Below are 25,185 nucleotides of genomic sequence, written 5' to 3'. Positions count from 1 at the left end.
CCAAGAGTCCAAGGAACATATGGGAATGTGGGGACTAAACTAGAAAGAGGTATAGATGTTATAAAGATTCATACCCTCCAAAATGGGAAAAATATCTGAGCGATTCAGGGACATTCTTTGTAATTCTGGGTATCTTTTTGCAAGCTTTTAGAACAACACTTTTTTCTAACATCACTTGAGAATATCCTAGAAAACCCCTGCATGTAGAGAAGGGCCATGAGATAATGGTAAGCATTTGAACTTTGGAGTCAGACAGGCTTGATTATGAATTCCAGTCTTACCATTTCCAGGGTAAGATTTTCTTTGAAATTTAGCAGGTAATGACAACTTTGCTATGTTTTTGCATTTGAAATAATGTACATTAAAATCTGTACATAAATATTACTTGCAGAAAAACAGTGGCTATTATGACAGCTATTTCTTTTTTTTTGAGACAATTATTTCTTATTATAGATTAAGATAGTTCCATTCCCTCAACTGGGTATGATTTGTCCATGAATCATGTCGGTATTTATAATTCAGAAGTGAGCAAATGCTCATTTAACAATTTGGAAAATTTTGTCAAGTTTCTCCCTCTTCCTATCCCTGCTGGCTCAGTAAAAAATAAATAAATAAATATAAATATATGTATATATGTGTGTGTGTGTGTGTATACATACACACATATGAAAATGATATATTTACTGATATTATTTACTATCATGTTTCTACTTCTCTTCCTCTCTTCCTGTGAATTGTTGAGTTGTATCCAGAAGAAAAACCATAAAATTAAGTAGAATTTAAAGACATATTCAAGAATTATCCATTAAGCATTTATCCTATCTATACGATTCCCACATTTCTAGAAAATTCACAGCACGGACCTTTTCCTAAATAAATGCACACCCAGATTAAAAAGAGGTTGAGAGAGCAATGTCTAAGTGGTAAAATATGCAAGCTACTCAGAGGAAAAATGTAGAGATGTAGAGATTATTGCTATCTTGGGTAAGAAAGAATGTGGAGTTCAATTGTAATAGTGCATGAGTGCGTCCTTTGGAATGTCAATGAAGAGTAACGAATTCTTGATTATAAAACAATGAGAAAAAGATATTTTTCTATCCTTGTCACTACAATAAATCAGTTTTCAGACAATGCTTCATTAAACTCTTGTACTGCATTATCCTCATAAAATTAAGAATTCTCCTTTAAAACGTTGACTTGTGTACTTTACCTAATCATTCAACAGACTGCCAACTTCCAGGGATTATGATAAGCATCAGCATTAAGTATACATGGAACTTTGATTTTCCAAATACTGCATTTGATTTATTTAAAACAAGCTTATATCATCTATCTATTGACCAATCAATGTAGCGCAAAAGGGTAAAGTAACATATTTAAAAAAACATTTTTATAATATGTAAATGGTATTTCAAGATTATTTCAGTTTAAAACAAATTATACAATTGTCTATAATATGTTTTTATTTAAAATATTAAAGAAAAGTAAAAACATTATGCATTGAAAGGCATATTATGCTTTGTCTTGCTAAAAATATGTGTATCAACTGGGAAAATAATTTTTATTTTTTACTATTTACAGATTTTTATTATCATTTAACTTGAACTATTAAATTCTGATGTTTTATATAAGTGTCAGATTTTCCAGTTACTCTTTGATAAAGAATGCAAAGGGAACATGAATAAGGATCCACTATGCTTTAGTGGAAAGTGCTTGAGTTAAAGGTCTAAAGACATGACTGTAGTCCTGGTTTGCCTCATACAGGACATCTTATTTTCGGGAATTCAATTAGCCACTCAGGGTCAGGGTTTTTTTAAATGTAAATTTAGTATGTTGATATGTCATCAATATAACAGGAATATGATGTACGTAGTTTTAGCAAAGCAAAGTGTCTATGAATATTTTTAAATGATTAACAACATACATAGACTTTTTTCTTTAAAAATAGATTAACCTTTTTGACTTAATTCAAGTTTACTTTTTTTAGGGATCAATGTTATTAAATCTTATGTACAGCAGAGTAAGATATGAGAAACTCTGATTCAGATATTGCAATTTACTTTTATGAAATAGAGAAGTACCATGTATTACATATGGTATATATGATATCCATAAAAGTCATATAAGATGTATATATATGTGGTGTATGTGTATATATGAGCTATAGATATGACATATATAGTCTATACATCAGGTACATGCAGGATATGATATATGAGACATATATGGTATGTACATAGGAGTGTGTGTATATATATAAATCTCATATATACTCACATATATAACACAGACATTACAGATATATGGCAAGGGAATATCTGCTCTTTTTCAAAGTTGTCATCAATATTAATGATACCTTTAATAATGTACATGTTCTTTTTTACCTAAGATTAATTTTTCTACTCCATTTTCATGCCACTAATGTAGCATCAAGTTGCTCTGATTGAATGCCTGGGTTGCTACAATTGGTATTCTGGACTTGACCCGTAGACTTCAATCCTGGAAATGGATAACTTGTTTTCCATACTTGTTTTCCTCAAATGTTTGCTTTCATAATGCCATCTCTAATTTGAAATATAAACTCCCTAGGTTGGTATCTAAATCCCTTCTTTAACTACACAAATTACTTTCCTTGTTCCTCAATGTGCACTCCCTGTTCCAGGCAAAATAGTCAGTGAACACATCCCATCTAAATTAGATTCTTTCCCTTCTTCCTGTGTGTGATGTTCTGCTGTCCTGATCCAATCTCATCCAAAAAGCATTTCTGGGTAAGTTCCAGGTCAACACACTCACACACTTTCTACCAGAGTAACTACAGCAGATTTTTTCTCAACTACATCGACTTACAGTCAAATTTTCTTGCATATAGCCTGAATTTTACAAGCCTCTTACCTCTCCAAAAAATTTGGAAAGATGCTTAGGCACAGAAAATGTATACTGTCTTAAATCTACTTCAGATAGCTCATAGAAGCTGAGTGGGCTCAAAGTAAAAGCATAATAAATGTTTAGTAGACAGATAAGAAGTCAAACAATTATATAGAGGAAACATAATAGAAATCTGCTATTCTGATTCATTAAACAATTAATTAATTTTAGGAATAAAAGGTTCTGTAAATTTTATAAGAGCAATAACTGATATTCTTTTTTAATTAATAATTTTACTTTTTTTTTTTTGATACACTCTCACTCTGTCACCCTGGCTGGAGTACAGTGGCACAAAATCTGTTCACTGCAACCTCTGCCTCCCCAGTTCAAGAGATTCCCACATCTCAGCCTCTAGAGCAGCTGGGATTACAGGTGTGCACCACCACGCCTGGCTAATTTTTGTTTACTTTAAGCTTTTTTTCTTATTTTTTGTTTTGGTTTTTGATTATATAAAACATGTATGTAACTCAAATATCAAAATTATATTACATGTATATTAACATGAATAACTTTCATCCCTGTGTTCCATTTTGTGCCTCCCTGTCCTTTTTTAAAAATATATATATATAATTTAAGTTCTAGGATACATGTGCAGAATGTGCAGGTGGGTTACATAGGTATACACGTGCCATGGTGGTTTGCTGCACCCATCAACCCGTCATCTACATTAGGTATTTCTCCTAATGCTATCCCTCCCCTGTGATGTTCCCCTCCCCCTGTCCTTATGTTCTCATTGTTCAACTCTCATTTTGGAGGTTGCTGGAAGATCAAGATTTGGTTTTGTATATATTCTAGCTTTCTATCGGACGTTCACCTGGCAACATTGAGAAGGCAGCTGAATTAAAGTCAGAAGGTGAAAGTAGTAGTCAGAGATAGATGTATAATTTTGGCAGTCATCAGTATATGGGTGGCATTTATGAGAGGTGAGATTGCCAAGGGAAGAAATTCAGATAGAGGAAAAAATGGGTGCAAGGAGTGATCCCTGGCACACTCCATTATTAAAAGATCAGAGAGATGAGGTTGAACCAGCAACTGAGACTGGTAAAAGCTACTTGTGGAGAAGGATAATGAGAAATATGTGAGACTCTGTATTCCTTTGAAATCTTCACAGGAATCAGAAATCAGAGGAAGATAAATGATCAACAGAGCCACCGGATTAAATGTTACTAATATGTCAATAAGGTAAGATCTGAGCACTGATTATTAGATTTAAACAGTATTAAAGAGTCATGCAATGGATCAAAAATATCAAGTTATTCAAATAGATATATACATTTATATATATTTTTTTATTTTATTTTCACAATGGAAACATCATTTTATATCAGCAAATGCTTTAAAGTTAAGATTTATAGCATCCTAAAATCCTTGTAATAATATTTCTGTCTTTTTCACAAAGGGACTACAGATGAATGCTATTCTTTAAGAACAATGCTTTTGAACTTATAATGAAAATGTCTCTAAAGAAGTGAATAAATATTTATTATAACTTACTTAATCTAACCTAAGATACCATTTTAATATACATTATTATTTTAGGTGTCACTAAGAAAACGATCTTGTCAATTTAACTATGACATGGCATTGGTTGTAAGACGTCGTTGATATCAGAGATATTGAAGTGAGAAAAAAATAACCATCTTAAAACTTATGAAATACTATTGTATTTTCTTTTTCTGACTATATTAAGATGTGCATTCTATTTCTCAATCAAAGAATTAGACAAATGATAAATACTGTTATGTACAGTGCTGTTGCAGAATAAACAACTATTCCCATGACACAACAAACACACCTAATAAATGCCTTTTACCTCCCTGAGTGGAGGGCAACATTGTAAACTATTATAACCACAGAAAAAGTGATTAAAACAAATTAGATCAAATTAAATTAGATAAATTTGTTGTATGCTGTAATTATTACACAGGCTACTATTAATTACATTAATATATTAACAATGTATTACTGCAGACTACTATTAAGTATCATATAATTTTCAAAATGTTTATATATTAACATATTTACTAATATTTTAAAAAATTAACTTTATAAGAGCATTTACTTAATGTTTTTTAACATCAATAAAAATGTTTTATTTTATGCAATAAAAAAGAATAATTGATTTCTTAAATAAGACTTCTGCATTTTCTCTTTTCCTCAAATATGCAAAACTGATTGTGACAGAGTGAAAATGCACAGCATTAGAAATCATGTAAGCTAAGGTCTGGTTTAAGCCCTGCCAGTAAATGTTGTTAAATTATTCTATTTTTGTGAATTGCAGTTTTATCATTTTTTAATGAAGGGACTAGTGAAGATGGGATTTAAGGTGACTTACTGTTCTGATATGTACAGGATCACTTACATTAAAAAGAAAAATTGAGACATTATTGATCATAGTCACTTCAAACATCAGCACAAATTTCTATCCAATATGTTACAGCAGAGTTTTATGTATATATACATGATATTTACTCCTTATAATCTAAAGCCTACAACCTGCAAGACATGAACACATTATTAAGTGCTTCTGTTAAGGAGTCATTATTAAGAGATAAATCTATTTAATACAAGTTTCTTCTGGTTTCCCTGGGGATTGGCCTAATAATGAATGAATTAATGTATATATATTTTACTGCTGTTTAATTATTCTATTAATAATAAACTGTGATTATTATAAAAGTAGTTTTTTACATTCTACCATTAAAAGAAGGTAGGTATGCGAAAAGAAAATCAAAACACCATCTTCCTATCAGCACCTCAGTTAGAGATGATCACTGTTAAAATCTTCTATATTTTCCCTATTTTCTGTGCATATACATAAATGTATTTCACAACAATGAGATTATATCAATAATCTAGTTTATAAATTACTAATGAGTTAATTGTTTCCACTTTACCCATCACTATGTTTTCATTTTATTTAATATTCAGTCACATTAAAAATTTTAGAGATGTTTCAGAACTGTTTTTATGGCGGATTTGTCCAATTTGGTATCTAATTCTAAGCACACTATACCTACCTAGTTGCAGCACTATCATTTTTAATATAGTACACATATTAACCCCCTCTCTTATTTTTCATGACGTTAACTTGTTGAAGAGGGACAAGTTCAAGTTATTCCTTTTAAAATGCTTTAATCTCTTCAGGAATTTTAACATTGTCAAAAACTTAATAATTTATTTCAAAACCATGCGTCAACTAACTGCACAATATGCCCTATTTCTCAGTTTTTATTGGAATCCAGAGAAAATTAATCATTGTACTATTGGGGATTCTGTGCTAATATTAAAAAAAAAAGATCGGTCTCTTGATCTTTCTCCACTGGGAGAAGGACATGATGCATGTCCTCCCTAGCACAGGATCACTGCCCTACATGATTGAGCACAAAGTCTTTCTAAGGATAGTTTAACTGTTACTGAAATTTAAATTACTTAAGTTCCCTTCTTTTTTATCTCTATAAATCATTTCTGGCACATATTATTTCACCTATCAGAGCAAATCTAAATAAGAACATGTTCCTTTTGGGCTGAATAGTACCAGTTTACCTAAATTAATGTTTATTTAGTATCTAATAATGTTTTCTATTGAGAGGAGCTGGGCTCTGTTTTCTCAAGGTTTTTGCCAAGTCTCATAAATCTGGGAAAAGGCAGTCAGTGTAACCCCTACTAATAACCAAAGTGGCCACACACGGAATAAACAAGGGCCCAGTTTATAAAGCCTTCACTGAAAGGCCTTATTGGCATAAATTTAGATTTCTCAGTATTAATTTATGATGTGTGCAATGCACTTTGCATTAAAAAAATAAAGAATAGGAAAAAGAGTTAATGCATTAATGTACTATTTAAATTTAATAGCCAGCAAAATAGAAGGTAAGAGAGAAAAACACAAAACAAGTTTCTGTGAACTATACGGAAGTTGGCAATGCATTTTAGTTTTGATGTATTAAAATTTCTAAGCAATTAATAATACATATCAACATTGCTAAAAGGACAATTTTCTGGGTGTCTGTCTACCAATTTCTAAATTACTTAATTGCTTATTTAATCAAGGTTTGAGATATCGTCTCTTTACCAATATAATAAATTTTTGAACCAATAATATCTGGTAAAACACCGAGAAAGTACTTAGCTTTATCTACACATTCAGTATCAGCCAAAGTTAATTCCATATGAATTGTATTGTTTTAAAATCGAAATTTATTTCTCTAGACATGAAATTATAACCTTATTTAAAACTCAATAATAAAATCTTTCTAAAGATGTCATAATTTATTTACAAAAGACACAGATTACATCAGGGAAATAAGGCATCTAGCTCATGGTGGTCTTGTTTTTATTTAATCATTCTCCATGGTAATACGGTATTTTCCCCAATTTGCATTGGACATGGATCTCAAGAACAGAATGTAGACAAGTTTTAGGAAGAAGAATAAAGGCTTTGGATATTTGTTTTATTTCAGAGAGTCCAGAAAGAGATTCTTTAGAAGAAAGCAAAGGAGGATGGCGTTTGTGTGTGTGTGTGTGTGTGTGTGTGTGTGCGCGCGCGTCTAAAAAACCCCATCAATGTTTTCTTTAATTTTATGACTCTTCTTGCTTTTACACTAGAAAGATTCCCAGACTAACCACATGATGTGAATGGAATAACCTTTTCTCTCTTTGGCTGGGTGATGGTTTCTCAAAATAAATATAACACATCTTATACATTTTTTTTTTTCTGAATATGTCTTTCTTGAGCCATGTCCATGAGTTGAAAAGACTTTCTCTGGGAATCCCAAATGCTGAGACAATGCCACCTTAATTAGGAAAAGTAACGTCAAGAGGAATTCTACCTCAGACAACTTACTAAACGTTTTTCTTATCTTTTCAATAAATACTCCTTTCATATGTTTACTCATAATGCAATAATTATTTATAATACGACAATCTTAAAAGTAAGTTACTCACAATAATGATAATGAGTACTATCACATAGCTATCATGATGCCACACATAATTAGGTATGAAACTGACATGACATGGTACCTGCAGATAAAATCAGATTATATGAGAAAAGTGATTAGCAGAATGCCTAACGTATAAGTTCTAAAGTAAATGTTAATACTTTCATTATAATTCTAGTGATTTCAAAGTTATTAAAGATAAGAATAGCATAAAAATATACAGCCATGCTTTAACAATGAGAATATGTTCTGATAAGTTTGTCATTAGGTGATTTCATCATTGTTCAAACATCATAGAGGGAACTTAAACAAACCTAGATGGTACAGCCTACTACACACCTAGACTATATAGTATAGCCTATTGCTCCTGTACGGCATGTCACTGTACGGCATGTCACTGTATTGAACACTAAATCTGTACGGCATGTCATTGTACTGAACACTAAAAGCAATTGTTACACAATAGGAAGTATTTACGTATTTAAACTTACCTAAACATAGAAGAGATACAACAAAAATAAAATACTATAATCTTATGGGAACACCATCCTATATGTAGTCTGTCAGTTGACAGAAATGTTGTTATGCAGCACATGACTGTAATATATAGCAATATAATCCAGTTGTATAATATATAGTGCTCTCTAGTAAAAATATAATATAAGGCATGTAATTTTTCTTTCTTTTTTTTCTTTTTTTTTTTTTTTTTGAGATGGAGTCTTGCTCTATCACCCAGGCTGAAGTGCAGTGGCATGATTTTGGCTCACTGCAATTTCCGCCTCCCAGGTTCAAGCGATTCTCCTGCCTCAGCCTCTCGAGTAACTGGGACCACAGGCATGCACCACCACACGTGGCGAATTTTTGTAGTTTTAGTAGAGACGGTGTTTCGCCACGTTGACCAAGCTGGTTTCAAATGCCTAACCTCAAGTGATCCACCCACCTAGGCCTCCCAAAGCACTGGGATTATAGGCATGAGCCACCGAGCCTGACCCGAGACACAGTATTTTAAATTTTCTTGTAGTTATATATGAAAGTAAAAAGTAACAGATAAAACCAATTCTTATATATTTAATCCAATATATAATCATGTTAACATGTATACAATATAAAATTATTAATCAAAAAACCATTGTCATGCTAAATCTTCAGATTCAGGTGTGCATTTTACACTTTCAGTATTTCTCTAAGTGGATGCTGAATTTTTATTAGCAATAAAAATTGGTTTGTATTCTGATTTCATAAAATTTACAACTAAAAAAGGAGATTGAATTTACTCAAGTTGTTTCAAGCAAATGTAAAAGTTTTCTGATAACTGAATCGAGTATCATTTATTAAATTTAAGTTAATTAAATTAAATAACATACAAGTTGAATTTAAAGCTAGCTTTGAAACTAAAGCAAGATGTAAATACCTGCAAACTTCATCCTCTTCCCCAGAGGTAGAAAATATATTTTACATGAGATAGAGGGCAAAGATTCTCAGAATAAAGATATATTTTTGGCCTTATGCTTCGTGTAATAGAAAAATGAACACAACGCACACAACCATCAGGATTTCTGTAAGGACCTTTATCAAGGTTTCTAAGAATGTATACTCATATATACATTTTTTTTCCTTTGGGAACTGGCCTGCAATATCCAACATTTAAGTCAGCCTACAGCCCAAAATTAAAGCTGCGTTTGTTCTTATTTTTTTTGTTCCCCCTGCCTCTAGTATGATATATATGAGTAGTGTAAAGCAAATAATAATATGTCATAGAATTGGATTAGGATTTATTATAGATTCCTACTTTAATCCCAGCCCAATGATTAACATTTCAAAGATGGGAGAAATTGGCATTATAAATTAATCTGGCTTTGGTGTCCACTGTATTTAACTAAGGAGAGCAAATCAGTTTGAGAGAGAAATCCTGGAGCAGCTGGATGATATACACAATTCCAGCTTGGATTTTATTTGTGTTTAGTTTGGTTTAATTTTATTTGTTTATAAAGCATGGAGGAAAAATAAAATACTTGAAACCTCATTAGGAATGTTTCAAGGGCTCTGAATTATGAATAGACATGAGAGCATCACAAAAATCGAATTCCAAATTTTTAAACTCTTTCTGGAACGATGCCATGCAAGTATGGGAATTATGTTGACAGTGTTTTTTTAACCCTTATTTGATCCCAGTCTGGCATAATACATGTCTCAAAAGATGTGTTAAATTTATTATGTAAAACCAAAGAAAAAATGCGTGAATGAAAAAGTGAAGTCAAACATAAAGCGTAAGGTGACATGGATGTGATGGTCTGAACAATATATCAAAAAGTTTTTAATGTTTTATTGGTTTGGGGGGATAGACAAAAGTAGTATACTTAAATAATGACATAAGAAGCAGAATTGGACATATTTTTATGCTATCATTGTTAGTTACTTTTAGTTATTTGGTATTTAAGTACTATATAATAAATGAAGAAATGCCATTCTAAAAGCTACATTGCTGGAATCTTGGAATGCTAAATCTACAACTCATACGTAAGAGCTCCCATTAAAGGAACAGGAAATTCTCAGGAATCACATCTTGTCACCAAGCAAGATGGTACAGTATGTTTAATAATACAAAATCTGGTGGAAAAAAGGATCTTTATTGGAGGGAAATTATAAGGCATTTGCAAAAAGAAGTGATTTCTTATTCTCAAATACAAAACTTTGAGATTAAAAACACAGTCGTCCCTCAAGATTCTTGGGAGATTGGTTCCAAGATCCTTCTTGGATACTAAAATCTGCTGATGCTCAAGTCTCCTATACATGATGTTGTATTTGCATATAACCTACTCACCTCTTCCCCTATACATTTTTTCTTCTATAAACTTTAAATCATATCTAGATTACTTATAAAAGCTAATACAATGCCTACACATAATTTCATTCCCATGGATTTGGCATAGAACTTAGTGGGCAGCAAATTTAAGTTTTGCTTTGTGAAACTTCAGAGAATTTTTTTCCCAGATATTTTTGATCTGTAGTTGGTTGAATCCACGGGTATGGAGCTCAAAGATACAGAGGGCTAATTGTACATATAAAGAAAAACCAGTTGGTATAAATAGATAATTCAATCTTTCTTATTCAATCAACTTTATATTTGTATGACATCTTACAGTTCTTTAATGAGATATATACACATATGTATACATATATGTATTTTTACACATACATACAATCACATTTCACATATACTATTAAAAATCCTCAGCCAGGAGTGGTGTCTCATGCGTGTAATCTCACCACTTTGGGAGGCTGAGGAGGGCAGATCACTTGAAGTCAGGAGTGCGAGACCAGCCTGGCCAACATGGTGAAACCCTGTCTCTACTAAAAATACAAAAATTAGCTGGGCGTGGTGGCGGAGACTGTAACCCCAGCTACTCGGGAGGCTGAGGAAGGGGAATCACTTGAAACTGGGAGGCAGAGGTTGCAGTGAGCTGAGATTGGGCCACTACACTCCAGCCTGGGTGACAGAGTAAGATTCCATCTAAAAAAAAAAAAAAAACTTTTACTTAACAATTCTGCATTTAAGATATGCAATTGTACTGGTAAAAAGAAATAAGTCATATTTTTGAAAGAAAATAAAAACTAGCCTAATAACAGGTATCACAGATAAAAGAAATGGAGAAATAAGATACAAGCACCAGTCTTCTGTTTACAAATATATCTTTCTGGAAAAATGTACAGTAAAATCTCCAGATATGTTTGGATGATGACAAAGCAGAAGACTCCAGTGAATGGAAGCAGGCTACAAAAGCATGTTGCAGATTTGTGGGGATACTCAGAGGAGTAGCAAATTTAATATGAACAATTCAAGGGAGTAGCTTCAGGAATAGAAAGTCTACAAGAAAGAATGTTGGTACAGCAATTAGGAGGAAGTAAGTGAACCAGAAAAACATAGTTCATTCCTCCAGAGAATGGGCTCATCTTTCCATATACCACAGTGTCAACATTAGATGGCTACAGTTCCAGTCACGGAAGTGGAATTTTCTGTCCATCTTTCTTTCCTTTCTTTTTCTTCTCTTTTCTTTCTTTCTTTCTTTTTTTTTTTTTTTTTTTTTTTTTGAGATGTAGTTTTGCTCTTGCTGCCCAGGCTGGAGTGCAGTGGCATGATCTCGGCTCACCGCAACCTCTGCCTCCCGTGTTCAAGCGATGCTCCTGTCTCAGCCTCCAGAGTAGCTGGGATTACAAGCATGAGCCACCATGCCCAGCTAATTTTGTATTTTTAGTAGAGATGGGTTTTCGTCATGTTGGCCAGACTGGTCTCAAATGCCTGACCTTAAGTGATCTGCCCACGTGTTGGTCAGGCTGGTATCAAAACCTGACCTCAGATGATTTGCCCACCTCGGCCTCCCAAAGTGCTGGGATTACAGGCTTGAGCCATGGCTCCTGGTCTCTGTCCATCTTTCTAATGATCCCTATTTCTAACTATCTGTAAATCTATCTATCTATAGACGTGCTGTTAGCAACCAGGCTAGAAAGCAATTCAATACCAATGATGAAAAATACGATGCCTCGATCAATTTAGAAGCAAAATCTTGTGTCTATAAGTATTTTTTTCTGATATTTAGATAACAGAATTCCATGAAAATCTTAATCAATTTTTTTCAAGTACCTTATTATTCAATTTAATACCAATAATGAAAAATACGATGCCTTGATCAATTTAGAAGCAAAATCTTGTGTCTATAAGTATTTTTTTCTGATATTCAGATAACAGAATTTCATGAAAATCTTAATTTTTTTCAAGTACCTTATTATTTAAATATTATTTATCCTAATGCTTTAGTATCACTAATATTGTTTCACTTACCTATATATCTGCTAATTTATTATTTTCTGATCTTGTAGTTATGTATGAAATAGCCAGACTCAGTTCTGGATATACAACATAGGAGAAGTACCCTTCCTATTATTTCCTAGCAGCATAATTCATTTGACCAACTTCCTGCCTCATCTCCCTATCAATTTTCAGGAGTCTTTCAACTGGGAGAGTGCACCCTGTCCCTAACATACCAGCCCACTCAGCACTAGCTTTGGGTTTCATTCTCTCAAACACCCACTGCCTAGAAGGTGTAAACAATTTCAACCATTGAACAAAAGTTAATCAAATTATCTCTGCTATGGTCAGAGATCACGATGACAATCTATTTAAAGGTATGGAAACTTGATCAACGAAGCAGGTTCTAGGAAATGAAGATTAAAAATAAACATGGAGATGAAAAATTTGAATTTAAAATCACAAGAGTGTCAGAAACAGCTGCTAAGTATCACTATTAATGATGATCATTAATTAACCCTCCCTGAGATCCGTAAGAATTCTCTGTCATCATATCTTGTTTCCCTTTTCACTTACAAAACAATTTATATTTTTTACTATTCATCTTAATATGACTTGTTTTAGTTTTCTGTTCTGAGCTTTCAGTGTGGACACTGATGGCACTCACAGTTTACTGAGCAGGAAATGGTTAACATCATCTAGTTCAAGGACTCTCATATTTGAGTTCTCCTAATAATCCAGATAAGATTTCCACTAAGGTCCTTAGCTGAGAGAAAATACACATTTCTATAAGATACTTGTTTTTAAAAGGAAACAGTGTTTATATAGTTAACTGGGTTACTGAAACACGAAAATGAGATAAACTGAAAAATTAGTTCAAATCTCCTTCCTCAGAGCACCCCCGGGTTTATTTGCAGTTAGGATAGACTCATGAGAAGACAGAGTTTTCCTCTCAGTACAATACATCTCACAGGAACTGTTAAAACAAGTAGCTCTTCTGAATATAGTTAGAAACTTTGAAAAAAATTAGTTAAATCAGTCTCAGTAATATCAGATAATGTCTCTAATTATATATGCACAGTGTGTATGTGTGTGTGCATGTATGTGTGTGTGTGTACAATTTTTTTGTTGTTGTGGCTAACAGTGCTACATTAAACATTTATATTGCTTAGTATTTGAGAAACTTTCAGGTGATATTAAACTTTTAAATAGGCTAAGCTTTTAACTGAGTTAAATTATTTTAGAACTTTAGAAACTTTTAAAAAAATATTTTATTTTTCTAACATTTACAATAAAATGAATTAACAAGAAACAAAAAATAAAACCATTTGCACAATAAAAGGGATTAAAAGGAAACACAAAATAGCACCAAATCTTAAAATGCTATGTCAAAATTTAAAATGTCTTAATAAACTGATAATATTATTTTCTTAAAAATACAAAAGTAACACTTGGTCGGGCGTGGTGGCTCATGCCTGTAATCTCAGTACTTTGGGAGGCCAAGGCAGGTAGATCATCTGAGGTCAGGAGTTCAAGACCAGCCTGGACAACATGTCGAAACCTCGCTCCTCCAAATAAATAAATAAATAAATAAAAATACAAAAAGTTAGCCAGGTATGGTGTCACATGCCTGCAATCCCGCTACTTGGGAGGTTGAGGCAGGATTGCTTGAACCCAGGAGGTAGAGGTTGCAGTGAGCCAAGATCATGTCACTGTGATCCAGCCTGGGTGACAGAGCAAGACTCTCTCTCAAAAAACAAACAAACAAAGAAAACAAAAAACAAAAGTAACACTTGCCTTAAACAATGATAGTGGTCCCATTTACCATCACTGTCTAACATCAAATTTTCAGTCACAGGTTCTGTGATACTGTAAATCCTAGGAAATATTTGGCGTATTGGACTGAGAAAAATCAGAAAACAATGAGATTAAAGAAGATACTGAGCTTTTATAGTCGCCATACAGTACCTCCATTCACTTCCACCATGTCAGAGGCTTTTGGACTTCTCAATTAAGATTCAGGGGCTACGATTAACATTAGCATCTAATAGTCTAACACTGTGATTCCAAAACTATGTGCAAGGCACTCTGGAGTAATACAGTGAACTCACCAGGAATGCTGTAAGATATTTTAAAACTTCAAGATAAACACAACAATACTCACTATTTATCAGACATTGTATTAACTACTAGTCGAGCTGTTTCTTAATTTCAACGCTCCAGGGGGTTACATTTGAGGGGTCACAGGTATGTGAAGTTGGGTTCTCAGTAAAGCAAGTGTCCTCAAAAGTCCTTGTGGAACAGGTACTAAGGATCGCAATGTTCAATCCGATTCCAAGGTTTGAGAAGCTGCACAGTGCCCAACACACATGCACTCCCCATTAGTAAGTAATTCACATGTAATTTAAGGATATTTAAATTTAAAACATGTAAAGCATTTTTTTTTTTGTTTTAATTTTGTTGTCAGGACATAAACACTTATTAAGTTGTTTGGCCTTAACTATAAAAATCAGAATTCTTAGTATTTGTTTGTTGGCCTAGAAGTGTGATGAAAAAAAAAAATTGAGCTGTTATGGTACTAAGAACTGAAAATCTTGGAAAGATAGTTCTGTTCTAAATACTTTTCTAGAAAAAAAAATATATATTTTATAAAATATATATATAAAATATTATATATATATATAATTTTTATATATATATATATATATCCCTGTAAATCGAATCACTTCCCAAATCAAACCTGAAACCTGAAGGGGAATTTGGGTATGCAATGTACTAATCAATTTATTGCTTACATCTTAACGTTCATTTTATCTCCTTTACTCTTCAGTATCTTCCAGCTTTTGCTACATTTATACCCAGAAGATTATAGTCATTGCAGCTTTTCTATGTTTTGGTTCTCTGAGTTTAGGTATAAGGTAATGAAGTAGGTAAGACCTGGCACAACAATGTCCCTATTGTGGTGCCACGATTAAGCCTCACTGGAAAGGATCCAAAGATGACTTTCTTTACGTTGACTTCCCTCTGTGGTGAATGGTGTTATTTTGTGTTTCTTGTTAATTCCTTTTATTGTAAATGTTAGACAAACAAAATAATATTTTAAAACAATGTTTCTAAAGTTCTAAAACAATTTAACTCAGTTAAAAGCTTAACCCATTTAAAAGCTTAATATCACCTGAAAGTTTCTCAAATACTAAGCAATATAAATGTTTAAATAGCACTGTTACCTACAATAAAAAAATCTACACACACACACACACACACACAAACACACACACCACACATGTATAATTAGAGATGTTATCTGATATTACTGAGACTGAAAGTCTAGTAAAACTATGTAAAAAAAGTTGCTGCAAAAACCCTATGTAAAACTGAATAGAGAAAGTGTTGTCAACTCAAGAAAATGGTTCATTTTCTCATTCCTTAATTTGGGCTTGTATAGTCAGTCCTCATTTCTTCTTTCATTCTTCACTTTGGAAATCTTCAAAATAAACCAACTAAACATCTCCAAGTTTATACATGTATAGAAGATTTCTGGAAATTTTTCCTAACCCCAAACTGAGACAAAGCAAACAAAAACAGTGTCATACTCTTAACAAACAGTAACAGATTATTTTCAAAATCAGTTCCAGAAAGAATATACTTCTTAACCTGAACTAGGGATTACACAATATATATTTCTATATTGGTTAAAATAGAACATCGTAGTTGATGTGTGACTGCATCTGTGTGTGTGTGTGTGTGTCTGTGATCAAGGTATGCAATTTTCAGTATATTACAGTGTATTTAGTACTATTTCTTTTATATTCTCAAAGCATCTTGTACTGACACACCTTTTTGTGATAATATTTTCTGTTTAGTTCATCACCTTGACCTGAAGGTTCTAGACAAACTTAAACTATTATATTAGAAGAAAATTTTAAATTCCTATTTAAAAATTCCAAAGTTTAGACTGTCTGGGGGGAAAAAAAAAGGATTTTTGACCTTACTATGATAAAAATAATGAAAAAAGTCCACAAAACTTTTTGCAAAGAACATCTCTTACAATTGTATTATATACCTTGAGATGCTTTCTTTATTTTCTAGTTATATAATAGTTAATTATCTTATAGCTTCTATGGCTGAATATATGAAACACAATTGTTTAAATTTCATAATCATTGATTTCATAACCACTTTATCATTTTTTCTCCCTTTGATTTATTAAACATTTATCTCTTCCTTGTTTTATTTTTATGTTTTATTTTATACCTATACTTACTTGTAGGACAATATTTGTTTGTTCAGAGTGAGGGTTCTTTAATCTTTGGTTTCGATTATTTCAAGTACCTGTTAAACAAATTTTGCTGTAATGTGTAAATAAGTAATGACTGAATTACCTATTACTGATTGTTAGAATAAGCCAAAGATGCATGTAAAAGAATCATTGTCAGCCATAAGCAAATAAAAGAAGAATCAATATTTACAATTACATTTGATCTCTGATCACCAAATTAAATTATATGGTAGTCAAAAGACATCATTTTTCTTGCCTGAAAATTAATAGTTTATAATTTGAGGACGACACTATGTCTAATTTGTGGAAGAAGACAAGTTAGCTAGGATGAAAGTGATCTCAGACTAAGTGTCTAAAATGTTAATCACAATCTTATAGTAAAAGGAAAATGAGAGCTATTAATTATGCCTATCAAACAATGAAACAACACAACAATAACAGAATATGATGTTGATTTTTGGTATAGTAATAACTCAACAGAGCATTGCCAAGATTACATACAAGCAAAGTGTCTTCAAACATAGATTAATAATCTCATCAAAATGATTTTTATTGAAAGAGTTTATTTAATAAAACAAATACACACATGTATTAGGATTAGAAACTGATAAATTACTTGGTGCTTACATGGTATATTTTGTTATTCTATACAACAAATAAAGTAGTAGAAGGGACTACCGTAATTGTTCATCTTTAGCTCTGGAGCTGAAGCAAAAGTAGTCACTGATGCAAGTCAAAGTCAAATCTAGCAGCCTAAGGAACTGGGACACTGTGACATGTTCAAATCAAGAAATCACAAGAAAGCTATGTCTGCTAATTCTGAGAGAGGTAAATAACTATCTGCAGGTGATTACTAATGTAATGGCAACATTATAATGTATAGTCATCCCTTGATACACACCAAAGATTAGTTCCAGGACCTCTGCCATTCCCATATGCCCAGGCGTGCAACATTCTCCCACAGTCCTCCCTGCAGAACCCTGCTATATAAGAAGACTGCCTTCAGTATAAGCAGGTTTTGCATCCTGAGAATACTGTATCTGTTTGGAAAAAAAATATTCTAATATAAGTGAACTCACCCAGTTTAAACTCATGTTGTTAAAGGGTCAACTGTATATAACTAACAGGACTCAAAGCATTACAATTACTTTACACTATATTTGTTTCGAGAGTCATTGATACAGCAGAGACCCAATCATTATTTGCATTCCAAGGTCTTGGAGTGATCATGTCTAGAAATAACATCGTATGTAGTGTGGACATAGATGATCCAAAGTTTGCCCTAACGAACCGTCCTGTAGAGTGCTTCCTCTCCAATCACATCAGCCCAAGGACAGTGTATTAGAATTATTCAGAGAAACAGAACAAATAGGAGAATACATGCATCTATCTATCCATCTATCTATTGAGGTTTATTTAAGAGACTGACTCACATAATTATTGAGGCTGACGACTCCCAAGATCTGCAGTTGGCAAGGTGAAGATTCAGGAGAACCAACAGTGTATGTTCAAAAGCCTGGGAACCAGGACAGCAGATGCTATAGTTCTAGTCCAAGTGTGAAGGCCTGAAAAACAGGAGAGAGAATACTACAGTTCCAGTCCAAACACCTTCAGGTTCCAGGACCAATAAGGGCAGACGTTTCAGTTCAAGTCCAAAGACAGAAAAATAAATATTCCAGCTCAAGGTAGTCAGGCAAGAGGAAATTACCTCCCACTTGTGGGAATGTGAAGCTTTTTGTTCTATTAGGTCTTCAACTGATTGGGTGAGACCCACAACAGGAGGCACAACAATCTGCTTTACTCAGTCTACCAATTCATATGTTGATCTTATCCAAAAATGCCCTCTCAGACAAATCCAGAATATTTGCCCAAATGTCCGGGCACCCCATGGCCCAGTCAAGTGGACACATAAAATCAACCGTCACAGAAACCCTTGGCTGCTCCTTACTGCTAGGAGTGCTTACTGCTTGCTTCTGCTTGCCTGACCTCCAAGTCATCATATTTCCTGTGCCTGCTAAACCAAGGAATGTTCAGACACTACAGAGAATTCCCAAGTTCCAAACTCTCATCATGCCCAGTTTTCTCAGGGTTGGCTAGAATATACATTCATCATGCTCAGTTATTAATAACTCTTAGTGGTTGATAACATTTACCTTTCAGTAGAAACCTTATTTTATTTTTTAGAAAGATGGAACAAACATGGACGTTCCCATTGAAGGGAGCCTCAAGGAAATGGCAGGGAAGCATACTCTTGGTATCCCATCAAACCTCATACAAACCCTACCATGTGGGGGGGCCTGTGACCTTCTCTGTGCCAAGGCTGACCAGACATTTACTTATTAACACCTTGGAAATGAACATGTATGAAATGCACTTGCACAGTTTGTGACTTTTATTGCAAATGAAGTAATGGTCAGGATGGCAGTGATTTGAAATACAGTAGAACAGATTGTTTCCTTGTTTATAGGAAACTAGAAGTGGAGTATAAAGTGCACTTTGTAAATGTACCAGAGAGAACCATAAAACTGAATAAGTGCATTGACTAAAATACAGCACAAGGTGATAAGTTTAGGTTGGCCCTAAATAATAGACAACCATAAAAGATAATTAGGTTTGAACACATAATCTAAAGAGAAAAGAGTAAAACCTTTTTACAAAAATATGCAAAAATCTGAAAAGAATTTAGCTAAGCTCAGATGTCATTATTTTTAAAGGTATTCATTTAAAGATAAAGCACAACTTGTCTTTCTACATATAAAAAATTGTCATGTTATTACTGTCATCTCCACAGTTTTTCAAATTGATTGCTTTAAAAATAATGTAATGATCTTGCATTGCGAAGATTTTTCAAACATTTTATTATAAAAATTTTCACACATACAGAAAAGTTGAAGTATACAAAAAGCATCTGTATACCCACACCTAGATTCTACAATCACTCTTTTTTTTTGACATTTGCTTTATTATCACATTATACATTCCTGCCAATCCATCCGACTTAAAATATTTTTTTCAAAGCAGGACAGTGATATCCATATATGTTACCCCTAAACACTCTAGCAGAATAAAAATATTTGTATTTTCTCTTGTAACTTAAATATATATATTGCTAAGGGATAAAAATATATAACAAAATAGATGTCTTACTGTGCACTAAATCTGTTGTACACTAGTTACTTATCCATTAGAGTTTAGTGCTTATGAGGCTATCATCTTAGTTTTAATCTCCCTGAGGGTCCATTAGTTATTTTGTTTTCCATAGGTACATATTAAACCCCTAATAACATTTAGTCATACTGAAACTTAATGTACTTCCAACAGGGGTGTAACATGCCAAAGACACAAATCTTAAATAATAGACAAATCAGGGAACAGATCCAACTGATGATGTTAATTAAAGACATTTTACAAATGATTCACTTATACATTTAGATACTATAAAACAAACCTATTATTTAAAAAATATATAATAATATTTTATTTACCTTTTAGAGATGTCATACTTACCTATATTCATGTTTTATTTTAGTTATATATTTATTTCTAATGGGGGTTAGCTCTTCAACAGAGTATAAATTATAAAATGTCTAATATTGCCAGAGATAATATTTGCATTTATCATACAGCAGCAAGTAATGAGCCCTTGACATCTCATAAAATTGTGGCACCTCAGTAAACGACAATTAAATGCTGAGCTCTTGCAAATATGAATGAACAATATGACTTATGTCACACTTACACAATTCCTTTTATTTTAGCTGATGTGCTTCTAAGTCCAAATGTGCACTGGCTTATCCAGTTATTTTTATTTTTCTTCTGATAATTGTTAGTTTTATCACCTATTTGTTACGTGTGTGTGTGTATATATATATGCTTAGAAATGTAGACAAAATAATATTTTATCTTGCATTATGCTGTAATATAAGTGATTTTTTTAAATGAAGTCTCGCTCTGTCGCCCAGGCTAGGGAGCAGTGGCAAGATCTCGGCTCACTGCATCCTCCACCTTCAGGGTTCAAGCAATTCTCCGGCCTCAGCCTTCTGAGTAACTGGGACTACAGGCACGCACCACCACACCTGGCTAATTTTTGTATTTTTAGTAGAGACAGGGTTTCACCACATTGACTAGGATGGTCTCTATCTCCTGACCTCTTGATCCACCACCTCAGCCTCCCAAAATGCTGGTATTACAGGCGTGAGCCAGTGCGCCTGGCCACAAGTGATTCTTAAGATAATAAAGCAATCTCCAACTTCAATGTATTGCATAGAATTCTAGAGTTTGATTCTTCCAACTTAAAGGAATAACTGAATTTTCCAGAGTATAAAGTTATAAAAATCACATTTCTGAAAAATAATATCTCTTTAAGACCTATGGTGTTAACTATATTTTAGTTTGGTATTGAAAAATTTTAAGAATTTTACTAATTTATGAGCAAATTTCAACCCCTTATCAGTTGCTTACATTTTCCACCCAAGTCAACACCTATAAGCCATTTACATTCATGAAATATAGAGGACACACAAAGAAAGAGAGCTGGCACAGATTAAAAAGTAATCTTTTTAACAAGCTCTTTATGAAGTAAATCAACCAGTTTACCAAAAACACCACAAAATACCATTAGCATAACAGACAGTAAGAAGAAAATAGTTATATCAGCAAATATCTTAGCCTACAGACACTTTATGGAAATCACCACAAGAAAAATAACACACAAAGTAATGGTTCTAAACATGCTTTGTTTGGAATAATGATGCCATTAACACTTGGCACTACAGTGCCCAAATGGAAGTGTGTTTGCATAATGGTTTACTTTACTCTTTATAAAGATAAACACAGAAGGTCACTGTGCAGAGGCTGACATGCTTCGGGAATAAATGGCACTTTGAAATACAGAATGTCTCACTGTTTCTGGCACAAACCTACCTTTTTAGTCTGATTTAAAAAATAGACCTAGGGTTTTATTCTATTTCTTATTTTTATAATAACAAAATTTCATCCTTATTTGCTTAGATGGATAAAGAAAGTCAATACTAAAAATGTAGCAGTTAACAAATTATGTTAACAATATCAAATATGGTAACAATTTTGATATCAATGTTAAAATATCATACAGTGTAATAAAAATAACTTGTATGAAAGATTCTGGTTGTATTCAAAATATTATTGTTTCTCCAAGTGCGACTAAATTCCTGAAAAGATGCTTTTATAAGTTGACAATTTGGTATGCTTAAACAGCTCCCCGTTGTACATTTTATGCGCCTTTTCTTCATAATTTGACCCTTGCCTACACTTTATGTATACTGTCTAAAATGTACTCACTATAATACTCTGATGTCTGAGTTCTTTGTACCATGTGACAATATGATCTTATATTTCTCTTGTGACTTGTATTTTACAAGGCTTGTAAGGAAATAAACTGCATTAATTTATGCTGTACATACATCAACATTGTTTGGGGAGAACAAAGCAAAACAAAACAAGCCAACAAAGGCTCTGCTGGGCGGAGATGTAGCTCCTCTCAACAACGCCCATCAGTCCTCACGTTTTCACTTCAGTTCCCCAAAGCACACTGATTTGTATCATCAGAATTTTTTCTGTTCCACTAAGATCAGAAACTCAATTTCTGGCCCTTTCCACAAATTCCTCATAGTGACTTATTTCTCCCCTTCTCACTGACTGTGTCTATAGTGTCTACCTGCTTTGTTACCCACATCACTGTCTTTACTATCACCTCAGCTACTGGCAGGACCCAACACCTGTAGTTCCTTAACCCCCTTCGTCTGTTTTTTCCTCCTACTTACCTTAGACCCTGATATTCTCTTATTTTGACAATGACTGGCTGCACTTTCAGCTAAAATTTTGTAACAAGTATAAACACATAAATCAAATGTCAGTGAGGGTAGAGAAGGGTGTTAAATTGCAGTTTCCAGGCCATCATCTTCAAATATTTCATTGCAGCAAGTCAAAGAGGGGTGATAAGGAATCTGGATTAATCATGAAAGCACTCCAGGTGGTAGGACAGAATCTACCCCTTTTTAACAGTCATTGACTTTAAAATCGGTTCCCAAATCTAAAGTGCCAGACTCAGATTTTCCTCTAACTTTTGTCCTCATCTGTCTTTATTACCGAATTCATGAACCATTACATTATTTTCTATCTTCTGTCACTTCCGTCCTCTGGTCATATACAAACCACATGTGTACTATGAATGTGTTTTGATACAATTGATTTGGTAGGCAATGGGGAGCCATGTGTTATTTTGTAAACCAGAAAGACAAACATTTCAAGTGGTCAAGGTTCTTCTCAGTATTATCCGAAAATTTATTATGGCTTTATCTCTAACTAGGCTTCTAATTTGTGAATAAAATGTTGTCTTATTCTCACTTAATCATCACATTGCTGAACTCCACTCCAGTTATGAGTAAGAACATAGTGACAGAATGTAAATGATTTGATGTAGCTGCAGAGCTATTCACTTTGACAGCAGGCCATCTAATACCAGTGCGCATTCTTTCCTTCACACTGTCCTGCAGATGGTAGGATTTCAGTAACCATTACATAACTGGAGGAAGGAAGCAAGAAAGATAGGAAAGAAGGAAGTGAATGAAGAGAGAATGACCAACTAGTGTTCAAGAAACACAAGCCATAAGTTCTACAGTAACTACTCCAGAGATGATACATCTATCACATCTCTCCACAAACTATATCACTTGTGGATAAAAACTGAACTGTTATTTTATTGAACTGAAAATAGTAATATTGAAAATAATATATATCTCAATTCAACTTTGATAAAATTGAATTTTCAAGCCTAACAGGATAATGTCAAACTATTTATTGATCTGATAAAAAAATAAAAAGGTAAGGCATTATATAAAATAAGGAAATATGTATTTTTTTTTACCATTGAAGTGTGAATGAAATTGATATGGTTAAGAGATGGATGAACATGCAGTCAGAGTGACAGAGATTACTATCAACACCAGCATGAAAGTATAGCACTGGGAAGATAATGGATCTGATCAAGATACAGAAAAAAAATAAAGAGGTCAATAAACACACGAATAAGATCTGAGTCAGGCAGAATGAGTAAAAATAAAAACTATAAAGAACAAGAGAGACAGAGTCATAGTGAAAGAGAGAGAGAGAAATTGAAACCGAGATTTCCACGATGGAAAAAGAATTAGCCAGAAGGCAGCTGTAGGCAAATGGGGGCGATGCAGTGTGCCTGACTCTCTGCCTGTAGAAACACGCATCATCATTCTAATGAGAACCTTGGGGAACAAGAAAACATCATAGCAGCACAGGAGGTAATGGGACCCTCCTAAACAGGACTGGTGGGACTGCACCTGGTGTTCAGACCCAGGCATCTCGTTATCTAAAAGGTGCAGGGAAGCTGGAAGGAGTTCAGAGACATGATGGAAAAATGATTAAGATACAAAGAAAGATGATTTCTGATGGAAGATTAAAGCACTAAAGAAGCTCAACTTGGATGAGCAACAAGTTGATGGGCAAAGTATCTCTCTACAAACCAGCAAAATATATCAAAATTCTGGAGGAAAAGAGTATTATTAAATTTGGTACTAGGAGAAAAGGTTTATGAAGAATAATTGCAATGAAGCAGAAAAGAAGTCAACCCTAAAATTAGGAAGTGAAGTATAAAAATGCAAGCAATGACTACTTGCATGTATGGAGGAGGGGAATGGACAACATCAGTTGGACAATGTAAATAAAATACAGGCAACTTGACCACACAGAGGGTGACCATGATTCTGGAAGACAAAACAATCAACATAAAATAAGGAAATATTGGAATTATATTAATAATACAAACTCAATTTTCAAAAGGATGAAAAATTTTAGCTTTATCTTCCATGTTTTCTTGTTACACTAGCCTTCACCTGAAACAGTAAATTAATTTGGTAATTTCCAGAAGGGAACTAAATAAAATCGAATAATTGGTCATTTTAACGTGGCTTACAGTGATTCTTTGTGTTGATTTGCAAATTAATATTTTAAAATATTGAAATGTGAATAAATCACTCATATAATTAGCAATGGGGGTAAATATAACATATATAAATAATATATAGATAGATATGGAAATAAATCATAAATATTTTATAATGTTTTAATCATTAAATTATTCCTCCCTCCCCTGCTGTAACTTTGCGGGGTATGAAAAACCCAGATACCCATGGCCTCTGGAGGGGCAAAGAAGACAGGGCTGGAACTGA

General features: G+C 33.3%; 1 protein-coding gene across 1 annotated transcript in view; it reads right to left on the bottom strand.

Annotated features, from left to right (window-relative positions):
- Nucleotides 1–25,185, bottom strand: part of SEMA3D (semaphorin 3D) — a 194,127-nt gene that overhangs the window by 142,702 nt on the left and 26,240 nt on the right. The window contains exon 2 of the mRNA XM_007982331.3: nucleotides 18,382–18,513. The gene's annotated coding sequence lies outside the window, so the exon portion shown is untranslated. The remainder of the gene's footprint in view (nucleotides 1–18,381; nucleotides 18,514–25,185) is intronic.

This window comes from Chlorocebus sabaeus, chromosome 21 (assembly GCF_047675955.1).
Source record: "Chlorocebus sabaeus isolate Y175 chromosome 21, mChlSab1.0.hap1, whole genome shotgun sequence".
Lineage (NCBI taxonomy): Eukaryota > Metazoa > Chordata > Mammalia > Primates > Cercopithecidae > Chlorocebus > Chlorocebus sabaeus.
The sequence above is the reverse complement of the archived record's forward strand: the minus strand, read 5'-3'. Positions and strand labels throughout refer to the sequence as shown.